Genomic DNA, 18675 nt, shown 5'->3' with positions numbered 1-18675 from the left:
CAAGTTTGCCCCCTAAGTCTGCGTAGTGTGGTGTGGAATCCTTCTTCCACTGTCCCTTCACATATATGGATCTCTCTTTAGGGGCTCGCCTCCAGCCCTGTTTCAAAGGGCTGTCACTAGGGGAAGGGTGCTGATTGGTTGTTATGTGTCTTCCCGGAGGAAATGGACCCAGGTTACCCTAAACAACTTTGTTTTAAGTACTGGGAAAGTACTTTGTAAAGTCTTCTGTAAGTACTGTAAAAGAAAACAACAGCAACAACAAATCAGCAAATTGCTGTGAGGTCCTTGATGCCTTGCAGGTTGAATAGTGATGGATCTGTGCGGCTGTGCCTAGGGGCTGGGGGCTACCAGAGTGACCCCTGCAGATGTCAAGCCTTGCAAGAGTTCAGCCTTTGTTCATGGAGGAGTTTCAGGGGATGTCTTTAGATGGTTCTGATAGTCACCTAAGTCTCTGCCACCCTTGCTGTGTCTCTTGGTAAGCCTGGTCAGTAAAAGCCTCATTCCCACCCACTTCTTTGATGTTCTGTCCTAATTTAGGTGTTAAAGGAGGGACAATGGTAAACCAAGATGTCTAGGTGGCAAATGCATGTTATTGATGTGTAGAACAGTTAGTTAAACCTTTTGCAGTGGTTCGGCTCTTCCTTCCTGGTGCCGTAAATACCTGAAGGGCAGTGCTCATGGCCTGATGCTTCCCACCCCCCTGTATCCCCTAGAGCAGTATTTTCCTGAGGACCGAGTCACCCAAGGGAGATTTGTATCTGGGTTGGTTAGTTGGAAGGCAACTCTTCTAAACAGTCAGGAATATTTCAGTTGCAAGTAACTGAAAATTCAGCCTAGCTGGCTTAATCTAAAAAGGGTTTTTTATTTTTTCAGTTCATTTAACTGGAAAGTCCATAGGGCAGAGTCACCCTCAGCAGTGGCTTCATGTATGGGCTTAAAGCAGACATCTGGTTTCACTCTCTCTCCCTGTGTGTGCTAAATCACTTCAGTCGTGTCTGACTCTCTGCAACCATATGAACTGTAGCCCAGCAGGCTCTTCTGTCCATGGGATTCTCCAAGCAAGAATCGTGGAGTGGGATGCCATGCCCTCCAGGGGATCTTCCCCACCCAGGAATAGAACCCGTGTCTCTTATGTCTCCTGCATTGGCAGGCGGGTTCTTTACTACCTACTAGCGCCACCTGGCACCCCACTCCAGTTCTCTTGCCTGGAAAATCCCATGGACGGAGGAGCCTGATAGGCTGCGGTCCATGGGGTCACTAAGAGTCAGACATGACTGAGCGACTTCACTTTCACTTTTCACTTTCATGCATTGGAGAAGGAAATGGCAACCCGCTCCAGTGTTCTTGCCAGGAGAATCCCAGGGACGGGGGAGCCTGGTGGGCTGCCGTCTACGGGGTTGCACAGAGTCGGACACGACTGAAACGACTTAGCAGCAGCAGCAGCAGCAGCAGCAGCAGCAGCAGCAGCAGCAGTAGTGCCACCTGGGAAGCCCTTCTCCAGGTCTAGGTTCTGCTTTCTCCTTGGCTGGCTCCTTTCTCATATGGGCTCCTTCAGTCTCGTGGTAAGATGGCTCCAGACTTTCCAATCTTGCACCTGCCTGGATACAAGTCCATTGGGAAAGAACATCTGTACCTCTTCCAGCAATCCTGGCACAGGTATTTCCTGAACAAATTGTGGTTTGGGGACTGTGGTGCTCCATTGATAAAAGGCCAAAGGCGTGTGTATTGTGGGTGAGTTTCCCCACCCAAAGCACAGGACTGAGAGATGGAGAGGAGGTGGCCTAGAGGAGGCATGAAAAGATGGTGACAAGAATAACGGGTGGGCGACAAAAACAGCAGATGCTCAGTTCACTGATAGTCGTCTGTGTCTGTCAGCTCTTGTTACAATAATGCTGTATGACAAACCATCCCTAAACTCAGGGGCTTATGCTATTTAGCATTAAGTTTTTCTCACTCATGGGTTTGTGAGGTGTTTGGGATGCAGGAGACCTGTGTTCAGTCCCTGGGTCGGGAAGATCCCCTGGAGAAGGAAATGACAACCCACTCCGGTATTCTTGCCTGGGAAATCCCATGGATAGAGCCTGGCAGGCTACAGCCCACGGGGTTGCACGAGTCGGATGTGACTGAGCGACGAACACACACGCACCCGGGTCAGTTCTGCTTCAGGCTGCAGGTTGACCAAGTTTGGCCCCAGGATGTGTACTGGGTTCAGGTCTGGTCTGTTTTCTCTCATCTTCCTGGGAACAAGGGCTTCTCTGGTGGCTTAGGTGGTAAAGTATTCGCCTGCAGTGCAGGAGATCTGACTTTGATCCCTGGGTCAGAAAGACCCCCTGGAGAAGGGAATGACAACCTACTCCAGTATTCTTGCCTGGAGAATTCCGTGGACAGAGGAACCTGGCAGGCTATAGTCCATGGGGTCGCAAGAGTTGGACACGAGTTAATGACTAAACCACCACCACCGCCTGGAAACAGGAGTCACTCAGGGTGTGTTCTTCTCATGGTGAACGCCAGGAGCTCATGGGAGGGGCAGAAGCACCCCCACCCCATGCCTTTTAAGAACCGTGACTCCGAACTGGTGCGCTATTGACTCTACCCGTGTTCGTTTCACCAAAACAAATGGGAAGGCCAAGTCTAACATCAGTGGAGCAGAGAAATATAATCCAGTTTATCACAGTGTTGGAAAAAATGAGCTCAGCAATAGGATTAGGATGGACTGCTCCAGATTTCCCAAACTGCATCCATCTAGCTTTATTTAAAATTGTCCCATGTTCACATGGACATGCACGAAAGGTCCCTGCTGAGAAATTGCCATAGCAGATTCTTTTGTCTCCCTAACTTTTCTTTCCCAAGGCCTTCGCCTTCAGTCCGACTCTAGATTTTCCTGCACCAACTATCTGTAATTCACTTCACCTGTTTTCCAGGGTGTGAGGGCTGATCCAGGAGCTATGATGGGTGAGTGCCCATCTGTCTGGAACATAGTGGAAAGAATTCTTGTTGTGAGTGGGAGATTGGATGAGAAGAGGTTGCTTCTTCAGCCATTTCCCACACTAAGATACTCATTCTGGGTATTCTGTGTGTGGGCTGCACCCCACAGGCCTGCTCAACCTCAAGATGGAAGAAAGAGCCCAGAGACAGTGACCAAGACATCAGTGGTTTATTAGACAGGGGGATCACTCACAAAAGCTCCTGGAGCGACATTGCATCATGTGTGGAGAACAGTGGGCAGGACACAGCAGCAGTCTTCCCTACTAGGGGAGAAGGAGGTTACCATTTACAGGGGTATTGACATCAGGTGGGCTTGTGAATTACCATGGAATAATTAAGTCCTATAATTAAGAGGATTGCATCCTCATGTGAGAGAAGCAGGGGCTGGTTGAGCAGGGGATGTTCAGAGAGCAAGAGAACAACCATCTTGATTGGCATAACCATACACTGTGTCAATTTTTGACTCATGTAGTTATATTTTAGGATATGGGGTTTGATCTGTGAATCTTTGATCTCTTTGCTTCCAGTGTCCTCAGTCCAGGATCCTTCAGGGCCTGAGACCACAGTAAGCTCCAATACCCAGATGATCATCGTTCTGCCTCCCATAAGGAAACCCATGAGGAAGAGAAACTGGAAGAAGGCAAGTTTCTCAGAAGCCATATTTCTTAATAAAACTTGTCTTTGCTTCTGGATAGCTTCAGACAGAAGAGCCATCCAGAAACATTAGTCCCCTCTTTCTTCCTTCCTTTCCTTTTTAAATGGATCCCCAAGCAAGCAAGCACAACTTTTCATTCTGTATTCCAGTGGTGTAAAGCCCTCACATCGGGAAATTCTGCACTGTGTCTAACTTGATTCTCCATGATCAAAGCCCATTATTTCTCCCTTCTCATCTTTCACGTCTTTGAATATGGTGGAACTTGTCTCTAATGCCGATGTGATAGAGACCTGTTCATGATGTTCATGTTCCAGAAGAAAGAGTTGGTATTGTTTTACTTCACATCAACAGACAGTTATTGAATGAGCGTGATGGTCCCTGTACAAGTGCTGCAGTGTTAAGAGCATCCCCTTTGGAGTCAGGCTGTCTGTGTTCCAGGCGTGGCTCTGCCACTTACTAGCTGTGTGACTTGGACATTATTTAGCATCATTTGTCCACAGTTTTCCTGTCTGTAAAATGTATTTGTAATAGAATCTCTCACAGGGTTCTCAGGAGGGATGACAGAATTAATACATGTAGAGTGCTTAGAATAGCGTCCAGCATATATGTGCTCAATAAATGATGTTGGCTATTATTATCCTCATTTTGAGATGTAAGATTTAGTTTCTGGAGGGAACTGGCACTGATGACCCTGGTGGGTAGCTGTTCTCTTAGTTAAGATGGGGAGGGAACATGGGTGGTTGTAGGAACACAGTGAGAGGAAGTTGCAAGGAGGTAAATTTCTATTTAACATCTTCCTGGGACTTCCCTGGCAGGCCAGTGATTAAGACTCCACCTTCCAATACAGGGGTTGCAGGTTTGATCCCTGGTTGGGGAGATAAGATCCCACATGCTTCAGGGCCAAAAAAAAAAAAAATTTTTTTTTCCTAACAATTAGAATTGGCCAATAAATTAAGTAATGAGCTCCCCTGTCATCAGAGGCATTCAGGAAAATCTTGACTAGCCATCCAGGTAGATGGTATGTGAAATTCTCCTAGAATTGAGAGAACAGACTTTTCAAATTGGGCTGGATGGATTTTAAATCCCAAGGTGTGTTGTTTGGGCTACAATGTTGTCGGTTTTTTAAAATTTCACTGAGTCCACAATGCATTGGGAGATTTTTTATTTAAAAATCTAGACTTTCAGCTCGTTTGCTTGCTTGATTTTTGCAGAGTTGGAAGATCCGGCAGCATTTAGTCGACAGTCTTGGATATCAGTAACGGAGCTGAGCTGTGGTGACTCCCTTAAGATATGTAGGTATGTCGTATGCCCTCTTCTAGGGCCTCCTCTCTCATTTATGGGACGCACCTGACTCCTGTGTGTTTTTGAATTTACAACACGTGTTGGAGGAGGTCTGCCTAGTGTGTGGGTGGGCTAGATCGGAGATCACCTTTAGGCTGACCTGACCCCAGGTGAACTCCCTCTGAATTCTGAGAGCCTTTGTTCTGGATGCAAATCTGACCCCCTGGCACAGCACCATCCATTAAGCGTGCCCTGCACACCTACTCCTTGCTCAGCCCTATGATTCATACTAGCATGCTAAACTGGCCTTCAATGGGTCCTATTTTAAATATGGAAAGGAGAACACTTGTTTTCTTTATTCAGTGTTCACTGAATACTTCTTACACCAGAAGTGTGTGGGTTTTTCCCCACCAAGCAGTTCTTCAACTCTGCAGACATCAGCTGGGTGCCCTACAATTCAACTCAATTCTGACATTAACCGCCTGTAGTTAACATAGGCCCCACAGGTTAAGGCTGAGTCCCGCAAGACCGCTCCCCGCTTCGGTGCCAGTCACCAAGTCCAGGTTATCACCTGTGCTTCTCACCTTCTGGCTATAAATCAGAGGCTCCCATGACCCTTCCTTGTGTTTGATCATTTGTTAGAACATCTCAGAGTTCAGGAAAACAGCTTACTTACTGATGTGTGTTAGTCTCTCAGTCGTGTCCGACTCTTTGCGACCCCATGAACTGTAGCCTGCTGGGCTCCCCTGTCCATGGGATTCTCCAGGCAAGAATAGTGGAGTGGGTTGCCATTTCCTTCTCCAGGGGATCTTCCCAACTCAGGAATCAAACCCAGGTCTCCTGCATTGCAGGCAGATTCTTTACTGTGTGAGCTACCAGGGAAGCCCTTACTTAACTAGATAATTGGTTTATTATAAAAGTATATAGCTCGGAACAGCCAGATCAAAGAGTTGCAAAGGGCAAAGTATGTGTGTGTGTGTGTGTGTGTTGGGGGGGGGCGATGTGGAGCTTCCAAGCCTTTCTGTATGATCATGCCATCCAAGATGGCTGTTCTCTTGCCCTCTGTACATCCCTTGCCAACCAGTGCGTGCTTCATCTATACCCTATTTACAGGACTGACCCGCCTACATGTTTGCCCCACCCCCACCCCAGCTAGTGATTGTTCCAACCTGACATCATAGATTGAGCCCACCTGACATCACTTCACCCTGTAACTGGTTACCTCCCCCTCCCTCCGGGGAGTGAAGACTGCTCACCTGGCCTGCCTGTCGATGTTTTCCACGCACGGTGGGGTGTTGTTCCAGGACATCGCTTCAGAAAGGTAGGATCCCCCATTCATTAAGCTGTTGACATCTCTGTTGCTGACTCTGGGCTCTTTGGTCCTGAAGCTGGGCAAGTCCAGGCCTTGTAGACCTGTGCGGTGCAGGCCAACAACTGGCGGGGCAGCCAGGAGACGGAGGAACCCCCCGAGAGCGCCGAGATGTTGGGACACAAGGACGGGGAATGGAAAGCTGCAGGGGCCGAAGGGTCCCGGGGTAGCCACCCCCTCCTATGGGGGGCCCTGCGGTGGCTGTCCTTGAGGGATGGGGGCCACCAAGAGAGTAAAGTCTCTGGTATGGCATCACAGTGAGTCTTGCTGTCAGGTTGGCTTCTGTCTTGGGTGTGTGCAGGTGCCTTGTCCACGAATGCAAGTCCTGTTCTGTTTTTCTGGTTTTGACCTTTATCAAAGGGTCCTAGTTGTTTGAATGCTGATTCGTGTTTTTCTGAAGGTGAGGCAAGTGAATGCGCCAACCTGATGCCACTGCCCCTATAACTGGTAACCTAGGTACCCCCCTTCCCGGCCAGGAGTGAAAACTGCCTCTCGGCACAGTGGGGCGTTGCTCCAGCCGCTTAAGATCCCTCATCCATTAAACCATTGATGTCTCTCTCACTGACTCCAGGCTTTTGGTTTGGACTTGAGGCTGGGCAGGTGCAGGCCCTGAAGGCCTATGGTGTACAGCCGGACTGTTCCCCTGGCCCACCAGCCTCCCAACTGTTCCACGTATTCTGCCACCTGGAGGCACCCAGGACCCCAAACTATCGCTTATGTATGGAGCCTTCATTACTTAGGCATGGTTGATCAAATCATTGGCCGTTCACGATTAACTCAACCTCCAGCCCTTCTCCCTTCCTTGGAGGTCAGGTCAGGGGCTGAAAGTTCCAGCCCTCTAAAACATTGGTTCCCCTGGCAACCAGCTGCCATCCTAAGGGGTTTTCCAATAGTCACCTCATTAACAAACTCAGGTGTGGTTTATAGGGGTTAGTGATGAATAACAAAAGATGGTCCTTTCCCCTTTAATTCTCTTTTGCTGCTGCTACTGCTGCTAAATCGCTTCAGTCGTGTCTGACTCTGTGCGACCCCATAGATGGCAGCCCACCAGGCTCCCCTGTCCCTGGGATTCTCCAGGCAAGAATACTGGAGTGGTTGCCATTTTCTTCTCCAATGCATGAAAGTGAAAAGTGAAAGTGAAGTCTGTCAGTCATGTCCGACTCCTAGCGACCCCATGGACTGCAGGATACCAGGCTCCTCCATCCATGGGATTTTCCAGGCGAGAGTACTACAGTGGGTTGCCATTGCCTTCTCCTAATTCTTTTAGAGAATTCCAAATGTTTTAGGAGCTATGTGTCAGAAGTCCAAATATTTATTTCTTACTATAAATCACAATCACATGTACATATTTGAAATTGAGTAGTAAAAGATACATAAATTTATTATTTTAACTGTTTAATATTTTAACAATTTATTGGCATTCTGTTCAGTTCAGTCGCTCAGTCGTGTCTGACTCTTTGCGACCCCATGAATCGCAGCACGCCAGGCCTCCCTATCCATCACCAACTCCCGGAGTTCACTCAGACTCACGTCCATTATATTTTAATTCAAATTGAAGAATAAACTTTCAGCTCTTCTTCTCACTGCTCCATAATGTAATAAAGAATCTGGTACATCCATTTTACAGATGTAGAAACTGAGCGGGAAATTAAGGTTGGAAACTGGAAACTAGATCCTTGGTGTGGAGTCATTGACACTAGGCAGCGTTCCTGAGGACAAGGGCTGTGTCTGATTTATCACAGATTCGCATCCTCAGGACAAGTGGCCAGGATGCAGTCCACATGGTTTGAAAAGAATGAATAAATGGTTTTTCTGCTGACACTATTTTTCCCCCATAATTTATTTATTTTTGGCGGTGCTAAGTCTTCATTCCTTGCGGGCTGTTCTCTAGTTGCCGCGAGTAGGGGCTGCTCTCCAGATGGGCCTGCAGGCGTCCCACCGTACTGGCTGCTCTTATTGCTGAGCAGACTCTGGGGCTGCAGCGGTTTCGGTAGTTGTGACATGTGGGCTCGGTAACTGCTGCTCTCTGGTTCTTGTTCAGTTCAGTCGCTCAGTTGTGTCCGACTCGTTGCGACCCCATGAATCGCAGCACGCCAGGCCTCCCTGTCTATCACCATCTCCCGGAGTTCACTCAGACTCACGTCCATTGAGTCAGTGATGCCATCCAGCCATCTCATCCTCTGTCATCCCCTTCTCCTCCTGCCCCCAATCCCTCCCAGCATCAGAGTCTTTTCCAATGAGTCAGCTCTTCTCATGAGGTTGGCCGAAGTACTGGAGTTTCAGCTTTAGCATCATTCCTTCCAAAGAAATCCCAGGGCTGATCTCCTTTAGAATGGACTGGTTGGATCTTGCAGTCCAAGGGACTCTCAAGAGTCATCTCCAACACCACAGTTCAAAAGCATCAATTCTTCGGCACTCAGCCTTCTTCACAGTCCAACTCTCACATCCATACGTGACCACAGGAAAAACCATAGCCTTGACTAGATGGACCTTTGTTGGCAAAGTAATGTCTCTGCTTTTGAATATACTATCTAGGTTGGTCATAATTTTCTTCCAAGGAGTAAGCGTCTTTTAATTTCATGACTGCAATCACCATCTGCAGTGATTTTGGAGCCCCCAAAGATAAAGTCTGACACTGTTTCCACTGTTTCCCCATCTATTTCCCATGAAGTGATGGGACCAGATGCCATAATCTTCATTTTCTGAATGTTGAGCTTTAAACCAACTTTTTCACTCTCCTCTTTCACTTTCATCAAGAGGCTTTTTAGCTCCTCTTCACTTTCTGCCATAAGGGTGGTGTCATCTGCATATCTGAGGTTATTGATATTTCTCCCGGCAATCTTGATTCCAGCTTGTCCTTCTTCCAGTCCAGCGTTTCTCATGATGTACTCTGCATAGAAGTTAAATAAGCAGGGTGACAATATACAGCCTTGACGTACTCCTTTTCCTATTTGGAACCACTCTGTTGTTCCACGTCCAATTCTAACTGTTGCTTCCTGACCTGCATATAGGTTTCTCAAGAGGCAGGTCAGGTGGTCTGGTATTCCCATCTCTTTCAGAATTTTCCACAGTTTATTGTGATCCACACAGTCAAAGGGTTTGGCAGAGTCAATAAAGCAGAAATAGATGTTTTTCTGGAACTCTCTTGCTTTTTCCATGATCCAGCGGATGTTGGCAATTTGATCTCTGGTTCCTCTGCCTTTTCTAAAACCAGCTTGAAAATCAGGGAGTTCACAGTTCATGTATTGCTAAAGCCTGGTTTGGAGAATTTTGAGCATTAGTTTACTAGCATGTGAGATGAGTGCAATTGTGTGGTAGTTTGAGCATTCTTTGGCATTGCCTTTCTTTGGGACTGGAATGAAAACTGACCTTTTCCAGTCCTGTGGCCACTGCTGAGTTTTCCAAATTTGCTGGCATATTGAGTGCAGCACTATCACAGCATCATCTTTCAGGATTTGAAACAGCTCAACTGGAATTCCATCACCTCCACTAGCTTTGTTCATACATAGCTTTCTAAGGCCCACTTGACTTCACATTCCAGGATGTCTGGCTCTAGATTAGTGATCACATCATCATGATTATCTGGGTTGTGAAGATCTTTTTTGTACAGTTCTTCCGTGTAGTCTTGCCACCTCTTCTTAATATCTTCTGCTTCTGTTAGATCCATACCATCTCTGTCCTTTATCGAGCCCATCTTTGCATGAAATGTTCCCTTGGTATCTCTGATTTTCTTGAAGTGATCTCTAGTCTTTCCCATTCTGTTGTTTTCCTCTATTTCTTTGCATTGATCACTGAAGAAGGCTTTCTTATCTCTTCTTGCTATTCTTTGGAACTCTGCATTCAGATGCTTATATCTTTCCTTTTCTCCTTTGCTTTTCACCTCTCTTCTTTTCACAGCTATTTGTAAGGGCTCCCCAGATAGCCATTTTGGTGTTTTGCATTTCTTTTCCATGGGGATGCTCTTGATCCCTGTCTCCTGTACAATGTCACGAACCTCATTCCATAGTTCATCAGGCACTCTATCTATCAGATCTAGGCCCTTAAATCTATTTCTCACTTCCACAGTATAATCATAAGCTTTGATTTAGGTCATACCTGAATGGTCTAGTGGTTTTCCCTAGTTTCTTCAATTTGAGTCTGAATTTGGTAATAAGGAGTTCATAATCTGAGCCACAGTCAGCTCCTGGTCTTGTTTTTGCTGACTGTATAGAGCTTCTCCATCTTTGGCTGCAAAGAATATAATCAATCTGATTTCGGTGTTGACCATCTGGTGATGTCCATGTGTAGAGTCTTCTCTTGTGTTGTTGGAAGAGGGTGTTTGCTATGACCAGTGCATTTTCTTGGCAAAACTCTATTAGTCTTTGCCCTGCTTCATTCCGCATTCCAAGGCCAAACTTGCCTGTTCCTCCAGGTGTTTCTTGACTTCCTACTTTTGCATTCCAGTCCCCTATAATGAAAAGGACATCTTTTTTGGGTGTTAGTTCTAAAAGGTCTTGTAGGTCTTCATAAAACCGTTCAACTTCAGCTTCTTCAGCGTTACTGGTTGGGGCATAGACTTGGATAACTGTGATATTGAATGGTTTGCCTTGGAAATGAACAGAGATCACTCTGTCGTTTTTGAGATTGCATCCAAGTACTGCATTTTGGACTCTTTTGTTGACTATGATGGCTACTCCATTTCTTCTGAGGGATTCCTGCCCACAGTAGTAGATATAACGGTCATCTGAGTTAAAGTCACCCATTCCAGTCCATTTTAGTTGGCTGATTCCTAGAATGTCTCCGTTCGCCCTTGCCATCTCCTGTTTGACCTCTTCCAATTCGCCTCGATTCATGAGCACAGGCTTAACAGTGGTGGCGCACAGGTTCAGTTGCTCTGAGGCATGTGGGATCTTCCCCGTCCAGGGATAAAACCTGTGTCTCCTGCATTGGCAGGTGGATTCTTTACCACCAAGCCACCAGGGAAGCCTCTGTGCTGGCACTTGGACAGAAGCTCTCAAGAAAGCTCCCAGCATCCGTAATACTTCTTCCTCTCTTAAGTCTCCCTCTCCATCTCTCAGGCACCCCCACCCCACTCCCAACAAGGGACTTGAACAAACCAGCTGGTGCTGATCCATGCCCTAAGTCATAACAACTGCAGCCTTGGGCCTGAGAGGTTGCTTTCCCATGTGTTCTGTCCAGTCCGGGTGTGAGCTTCATTGGAGCTTCACCCCAGTTCACTGCAATGCCTTAGCACCTGGTTCCAGCCTGGCATGTGAGACCCACTGGGGGATCCTCTGGCATGGGGCAGGGCGAGGGCGGATCTGAATGCCTTCTAGTCATACTTTGTCAGAGAATCTCTCTAGCCTCCTGCATGGTGGCAGGCCCTCTTATCTCACCAAGCTGTCCTGGGGTTTGGGGAACCTCAACCCCAATTCCCTTTTGTTTAAAAATTGAGACAAATGCAGTTTTAATGGGGTGGTGAAAACGCTTCTCCCAAAGGTAAGCTGTACTGTCGACTTGGCATTTGCTTAAGAAAAGAGTGGCTCTGAAAGGATTCTCTGTTCTGTTCTCCTTGGAGGAGGCTGGCTTGGGGTGGGGTGGGGTGGGGTAGGGTTGGGGGGCTGTCAGAGGCCGTCAAGGGGTGTGGCTTAAATCCTCTGGGGTCCTTTGTCCACTTGCTTTCTGCCCACAGGACGATAGAAGCTGTCACTAGTGATACAAAGATGGGCTGCAGAAGGCTCGTACCTGTCTCTCGCACATGGGGAGAGGGTGTGTGAGGAAGAAGGCAAGTGATGGTGAGAAGCACTCACAAGCAGTGAGTGTCCTCAAAGCAGTCAGGCGGATGGTTCAGTTTCACCGGGGAAATTTCTTCGACTGGTGTAGGAAGGAGGCGCTGAGACAAAAGCTTTGGTGGTGGGGGTGGGAGTAGCGGGGAGGGTGCAGAGGAGCTCGTGTAGGATTTGGCAAAAGATGGAGAACTAACTCCATCTATCTATAGCCGGTCCGAAGGCAAACACCGCCCCCCCCCCGCCCCCGCCCCCCCCCCCACCGGGTCCTCCGCTGAAAGTGGGCGGGGCCGAGGGGAGGCAGGGAGGCAGGGAGCCAGTGGCTTCCCCACGGTCAGCAGAGGGTTAACCGCTCCGGGCGCCCAAGGACGTCAGAGTGGGTTCTTGTCTGCGGCTGGGACTGAGAGCTTTTATCCCTTGTTATTTTTCCTCCTGTCTTGGCTTTATACTGTGTTAGGATTTCAGGATTTGGCTTTATATATATATATTTTTAATGCTGAAAATATTTGGAAGGGGAGAAAAAAAAATTCATCCCAGGGAAACGGATAGGAAGACAGCAGGCTGGAGGCTGGGGTCATTGGGAGTCCCTGGTTTTAGATCAAAAGCAAGGCAACCACGATTATGTGGCCCCCTCCCATTGCTACGTTCCCTTGAAGCCCCCCAGACTTCAGCCTGGACAAAAGGACTTCCTGCTTTGGAGCCCTAATCCTCCACAAGTCAGCTGTGAGACCAACTGTTACTGACGGGGACCCCCACCCCGCGGGAGGCCCTCCTGGACACCTTGTCTTCAGCCTGAGCCTGTGTGGGCTGGGCGGTGAGGAGATGCCACAGACTCTGCGGTAGACTTTCCCTCTGCTGACCCTGTGGGGAAGGGCATGGGGAAGGACACAACCTCTCTGAAAGGGCGGGGAGAAGAGAGAGGCGATCAGGTTCGAGAAACAAGGAAGTGGCGAGCATTACTTAAGACAGCCAAGAGCTTCTTAGGTGTCCGTGTTCGTCGCTCAGTCATGTCAGAATCCTTGTGACCCCGTGGACTGTAGCCCGCCAGGCTCCTCTGTCCATGGAATTCTCCAGGCAAGAATACTGGAATGGGTTGCCATTCCCTTCTCCAGGGGATCTTCCCGACCCAAGGATCAAGCCTGAGTCTCCTGCACTGCAGGCAGATTCTTTTCCATCTGAGCCACCAGGGAAGCCCTTAGATGTCTATGATACTTTTAAAAGGAAATATTAAAACTCAAGGAGGTCATATTCAGTGGATACCCAGAGGAGTCAGAATTTTTCATAGCCTGCAGGCTTCACGACAGAGTTGTTGGTCTGAAGCACAAGGTACTGGGCACAGAGCTCTGGTGAGAGGAGGGTAAGGTGGCCTGGGCGTGGCACCATGAAGCCAGATATTGGGCCAGAGATGTGGAGACACGCCATTGAGTCCCAGGATCCCAGGAATGAAAAGGATGCCTGAACATATCTGGGGGCCCTGCTCCCCAGAGCAAGAATGGTGTTGGCCCCACATCCCTGAGATGGAAGCATCCCGTGGGCTTGCATACTCTGGGCCCTAGGGAGATGACCGAGGAATGGGAACAGCTGCTTCTCAATGGAACTTGGTCACTTGGAAAGCTGCAGGAATTGCAGGTGAGGTGGGACCTCACAGGGCGAGACTGAATAACATTTGTCTCTCACCCTTTCTTATGTTCACGTGACACAGAAAATAAGCTGTGCGAATGGGCACCCAGTGTTAAAGGTCAGAACGGGGTTTTCAGAACTGAGACTTAACATTGTAAAAGTGGACTTTCTACCAAGGACAAGAGTCCCTCTACACAGGGTCCTGACAATGGTGGTTGGCGGGGAAAAATCTCCCACCCAATCCAAGTCACTTAAACTGAATTTTTGTGAGAAAGAGGGAGGGGAAAGTATCCATCTGCAGTAAAAACTGGATATTGTGGAAAATGAGCACGGAATCAGTGGAAAAATAGAAGCAAGGATGTTCTCGGTTAAGTAACAACGTTTGTGTGGTCTCCGATTTGGGCTGGAGATCTTGACTTTCTCCTCTCCTCTCTTTAACATCCTGCCCTGAGACCTAGAAGCCTGTCTTAATGGATGTGTCAGTGGGTTCTCAGGCCCTCTGGCTTCTGTTGGGTTCAGACAGTAAGAATCAACCAGCAGGAGACCTAACCACCCTGGTGGCTCAGATGGCAAAGTGTCTGCCTGCAATGCGGGAAACCTGGGTTCAATCCCTGGGTCGGGAAGATCCCCTGGAGGAGGAAATGGCAACCCACTCCAACCTACTCTTACCTGGGAAATTCCATGGATGGAGGAGCCTGGTAGGCGACAGTCCATGGGATCACAAAGAGTCGGACATGACTGAGCAACTTCACTCACTTACTTACTTAGCGGGAGAGTGGGAGATGGGAGGAAAGTGAAGTTGGGCTGTTTATTTTCCGGCTCCCTCCCAGCAGGGTCTCCGCATGCTGGCTGTATCCCTCCTCTGAGGACCTCAGCTCCTGTCAGGTGGCAACCTGCGACAGCAGCTCTCTCCTGATTCAAGCACCTGCCTTTCCCCTTGGGGCTCCAGAGCTTGGAACAGCAACAGATCCCCACTGTTGCCAGCTCCAGCCATTGCTGCTTTCCCCTTACCTCACCCACAGGATTTAACCAACCCCTTTATTAAACTCCCATTTACCCCATCTGATGTTGCCAGCCACTTTCTGCTGGGACCCCACCTAATACAATAATCTGATAAATAACACCAAGTGGAACCTGTAACATGAGGTTAGTAGTATAAGCTCAGCGTCATCACCAATACTTGGTTGGATGAGGCTTATGTGAATTCTATGTCAGTAGGGATTCTGTTCACCCACATAACTTAGTCTCCATGGCGATGGGCTAAGGAGAAGACTCGGTTCGCATAATTATTTAAATGAACATTTATTGAGTATCTACTGTATGGCATGCCCTACGGTGGGGGCTGGGGAGTCAGAAAAGGGAAAATAAACATCCAGCTCTCATGGTGTTTTCAATCTAGTGGGAAAGAAGGAGATTAATCAGATAGCCACAAATATAAATATATTTAGGTAGAAACTGTGATAAATCCTTAGAGCAAGATAACTATACCTTTCTCTGAGAGCAGCTAATAGGAGGCTGATACTGGGTGGAGCTTCAAAGAAAATTTCTTGGAGGAAATGACACTAAGCTTAGCCAAGCAAAGGGTAAGGGAGCGGGTGAGGAGCATGGTAAGCAGAGGGAAGGGCATGCTCAAAGATTCTGAGGCTGGATGGGTCTGACAGGTGTTCAGCGAACGTGGGAGGGGCCTCTGGAGCAAGTTGAGATTTAGCTTTACATGCAGTGGGGAGACATTACAGAGGTTTGAGCAGGATAATGGCATGATTTGATGTCATAAAAGCTGGTGATGGTACCATGGGGAACACGGGTGGGGATGCAAGGAGGAAACAGGTGATGTTGCTATGGGAGCTCCTGACTGCTGGCCTGGCTAACAGTGTGGTGATGCTTTTCTTGCCCAGGAAGGCCTGACTTGGAGGCAGTGAACCGGGCTCACGGGCACAACCATCGGGTGCCCTGTTCTGTCATGAACATTGCAGTAAATTAGATTCTTGACTTGATACTCTCAGAAAGACGAGAGAGCAATGAGGGGAGCTGTGATCTGGGATCTAATCTCAACCAGCAAGGAAGAACTTGCTGGTGAAATGGAAGTGTCTGGAGGAAAATGGGAAGTTCTGCGGAGAAAAGGACACGTGACCATCTGAGGTGTGCTTGTGTGTGTGTGTGAGAGAGAGACAGGGCAACAGAGATAGAGATGGTAGAAAAACAAATCTGTCCAACTCCAGGTAGAAGATAAGCGTTACTAGCTTATGGCTAGAGAGTCAGAGAAAGAAAGTGGATTAACAGGCACAGGAAATCTACTGTATTTACTTACTTTGGGCTGGCATAGCAAAGTGCCACAGACTGGGTAGCGTACACAACAGAAGTGTATCATCTCACAGTTCTCGAGGCCAGAAGTCTGAACTCAAAGAGTGTCAGCAAAGTTGGTTCCCTCTGAGATTGTGAGGCTGGAGCTTTCCTCGGCCTCTCTTCTCGGCACGTGGACAGCCGTCATCTGCCTGTCTGTCTTCATATTGTCCCTTCTCGATTCTTGTCTGTCTGCATGTCCACATTCCCCTTATAAAGACTCCAGTCCTACTGGATTAGGGTCTGCCACCGGGGCCTCACTTTCCCTTGATTACATCTGTAAAGACTTGACATCCAGATAAGGCCACATTCTCAAGTACTATGGGTTAGTACTGCAACATATCTGTTTATGGAAACACAATGGACCCATCACAACTACCAAATGAGATTGAAGCAGAACTTACTAGTTCATCTATTGAACACGTACCAGATGCTTACTCTGTACCCAGTACACTGCTGAGAGGGGTCTTGGCCCCAGAGGTACACTTGGTCTGTGTTACAATACAAATGTGTAAAAATATGTACTACAGGGCTTCCCTGGTGGCTCAGATGGTGAAAAATCTGCCTGCAATGCAGGAGACCTGGATTTGATCGCTAGGTCAGGAAGATCCCCTGGAGAAGGAAATGGCAACCCATTACAGTATTCTTGCCTGGGAAATCCCATGGACAGAGGAGCCTGGTGGGCTACAGTCCATGGGGTCGCAAAGAATTGGTATGACTGAGCAACTTTGACTTTCACAGGCTAATAAGTGCTATGACAAATATATTGATATTTACCTCTGGAACACACTTGTATGATACAGTTTAACATGACATTACAGGGAAGCAGAGAATGATACAGAGCATGGTGGTAGCACGCAGATAACGGGTGGGGACTTCCTGGTGGTCCAGTGGATGAGAATCTGCCTGCCAATGTGGGGGACGCGGGTTCAACCCTGGGTCTGGGAAGATCCTACATGCTGTAAGGCAACTGGGCCTGTGCGCCACAGCTGCTGGAGCCCACATGCTTAGCGCCTGCGCTCTGCAGCAAGAGAAGTTTCCACGGTGAGCAGCCCGCCATCACCAGGAATAGTTCTGCTCACTTCAAGAAGAGAAAGCCTGCATGCAGCAACAAAGAGCCAGTGCAGCCAAAAAATTAATGAAAAAGAAAAAAGCAGATGGTCAGTGCTACTCACGGAGGTCAGGGAAGGCTTCTTGGAGGAGGTGACATGACCTGAGTCTCCAAGGATAACAAAGGGGTGGCCCAGGGGGAGAAGAAGTGGAAGGGAGTTCCATGCGGGGGGAAGTCCATAGAGTGAGTGAGGGCAGCAGGTTTGTGTGAATAAGAGTATGGCTTTAGCGTCAGTGGAGGAAGATGAGATTAGCGATGCCAGATCATGAGGGGCCTTGGGTCCAAGGAGTGTGAACTTACACGTATACTTGACACAGTTTTCAGGGTGTGCGGGGGACATCATCTGGGAGATTGAAGGACACAGTGATATGATTAGATTTGGCTTTTGTGGGAAGGATGGATTGAGGGGGTTGTGAGGGGAGCCAGGGAGACTAGTGAGGGGGCAGAGGCAGGAATGAGAGAGAAAGAGAACAGAGGGCTGGACCAAAGTAGTAGGGATGCAGAGAGGAGAAACCATTATGCAGAGTCCTGGGGGGAGAGTTGACATCTGTTAGTGACAACTTAGTCATGAGAGATAAGGGAGTGGGGCTTTAGACTGATCCCTAGATATCTGGTGTGAGTGTCTGAGCAGACAAGGGCATTTACAAGACAGGGACTTCAGGAGGCAGAGTGATGTTGGGGGAACCTTAGATCTCCTTTGGACATGTTGAGATGCTTGTGGGGGGCAGTCAGGTGGAAATATAGAGTAGAAAGTTACTGTAAATACAGTCTGGAAGTGAGGGAAGAGGTCCAGGTTTGAGAGATATATATATATATATATACACATGAGCTCTCAGTAGTTGAAGTCATAGACTTAGATGAAATTACCTAAAGTGTGAGTCACTCAGTCGTGTCCAGCTCTTTGTGGCTCCTCTGTCCATGGGATTCTCCATGCAAGAATACTGGAATGGGTCGCCATTCCCTTCTCCAGGAGATCTTCCTGACGCAGGGATCAAACCCGGGTCTTCTGCATTGCAGGCAGATTCTTTACCATCTGAGCCACCCAGGAAGCCTGAAGTTACATAGGAGGAACCTATTTTTTTTGGCTCGCATCTCTCAGCTTGTAGGATCTTAGTTCCCCAACCAGGGATGGAACTTGCTCCTCCCCACCCCTCCCTCCGCTGCAGTGAAAGCATGGAGTCATAAACACTGGACCACCAGGGACGTCCCTAGAGTGAAACTTTAGAGCGAAACAAAAATGTAGGGTCAGGGACAAAACCTGGAGGAGAAGGTCATTCCACATGTGAGATGCTCAGTTCAGTTCAGTCTCTCAGTCATGTCCGACTGTTTGCGACCCCATGAACTGCAGCATGCGAGGCCTCCCTGTCCATCACCAACTCCCAGAGTCTACCCAAACCCATGTCAGTTGAGTTGGTGATGCCATCCAACCGTCTCATCCTCTTTCGTCCCCTTCTCCTCCTGCCCCAAATCCCTCCCAGCATTAGAGTCTTTTCCAATGAGTCAGCTCTTCTCATGAGGTGGCCAAAGTATTGGAGTTTCAACTTCAACA

The 18675-nt window shown here is 48.3% G+C and overlaps 1 long non-coding RNA gene across 1 annotated transcript in view; it reads left to right on the top strand.

The window, feature by feature from the left end:
- Nucleotides 1-962: 962 nt before the first annotated feature.
- LOC138420633 (uncharacterized) overlaps nt 963-18675 on the top strand; it is a 70620-nt gene continuing 52907 nt past the window's right edge. Inside the window, exons 1-4 of the long non-coding RNA XR_011249254.1 lie at nt 963-1656; nt 3513-3625; nt 4852-4936; nt 6035-6242. This is a non-coding gene — a long non-coding RNA (uncharacterized lncRNA). The remainder of the gene's footprint in view (nt 1657-3512; nt 3626-4851; nt 4937-6034; nt 6243-18675) is intronic.

This window comes from Ovis canadensis, chromosome 15 (assembly GCF_042477335.2).
Source record: "Ovis canadensis isolate MfBH-ARS-UI-01 breed Bighorn chromosome 15, ARS-UI_OviCan_v2, whole genome shotgun sequence".
Classification (NCBI taxonomy): Eukaryota; Metazoa; Chordata; class Mammalia; order Artiodactyla; family Bovidae; genus Ovis; species Ovis canadensis.
This window is presented reverse-complemented; position numbering and strand designations above follow the sequence as displayed.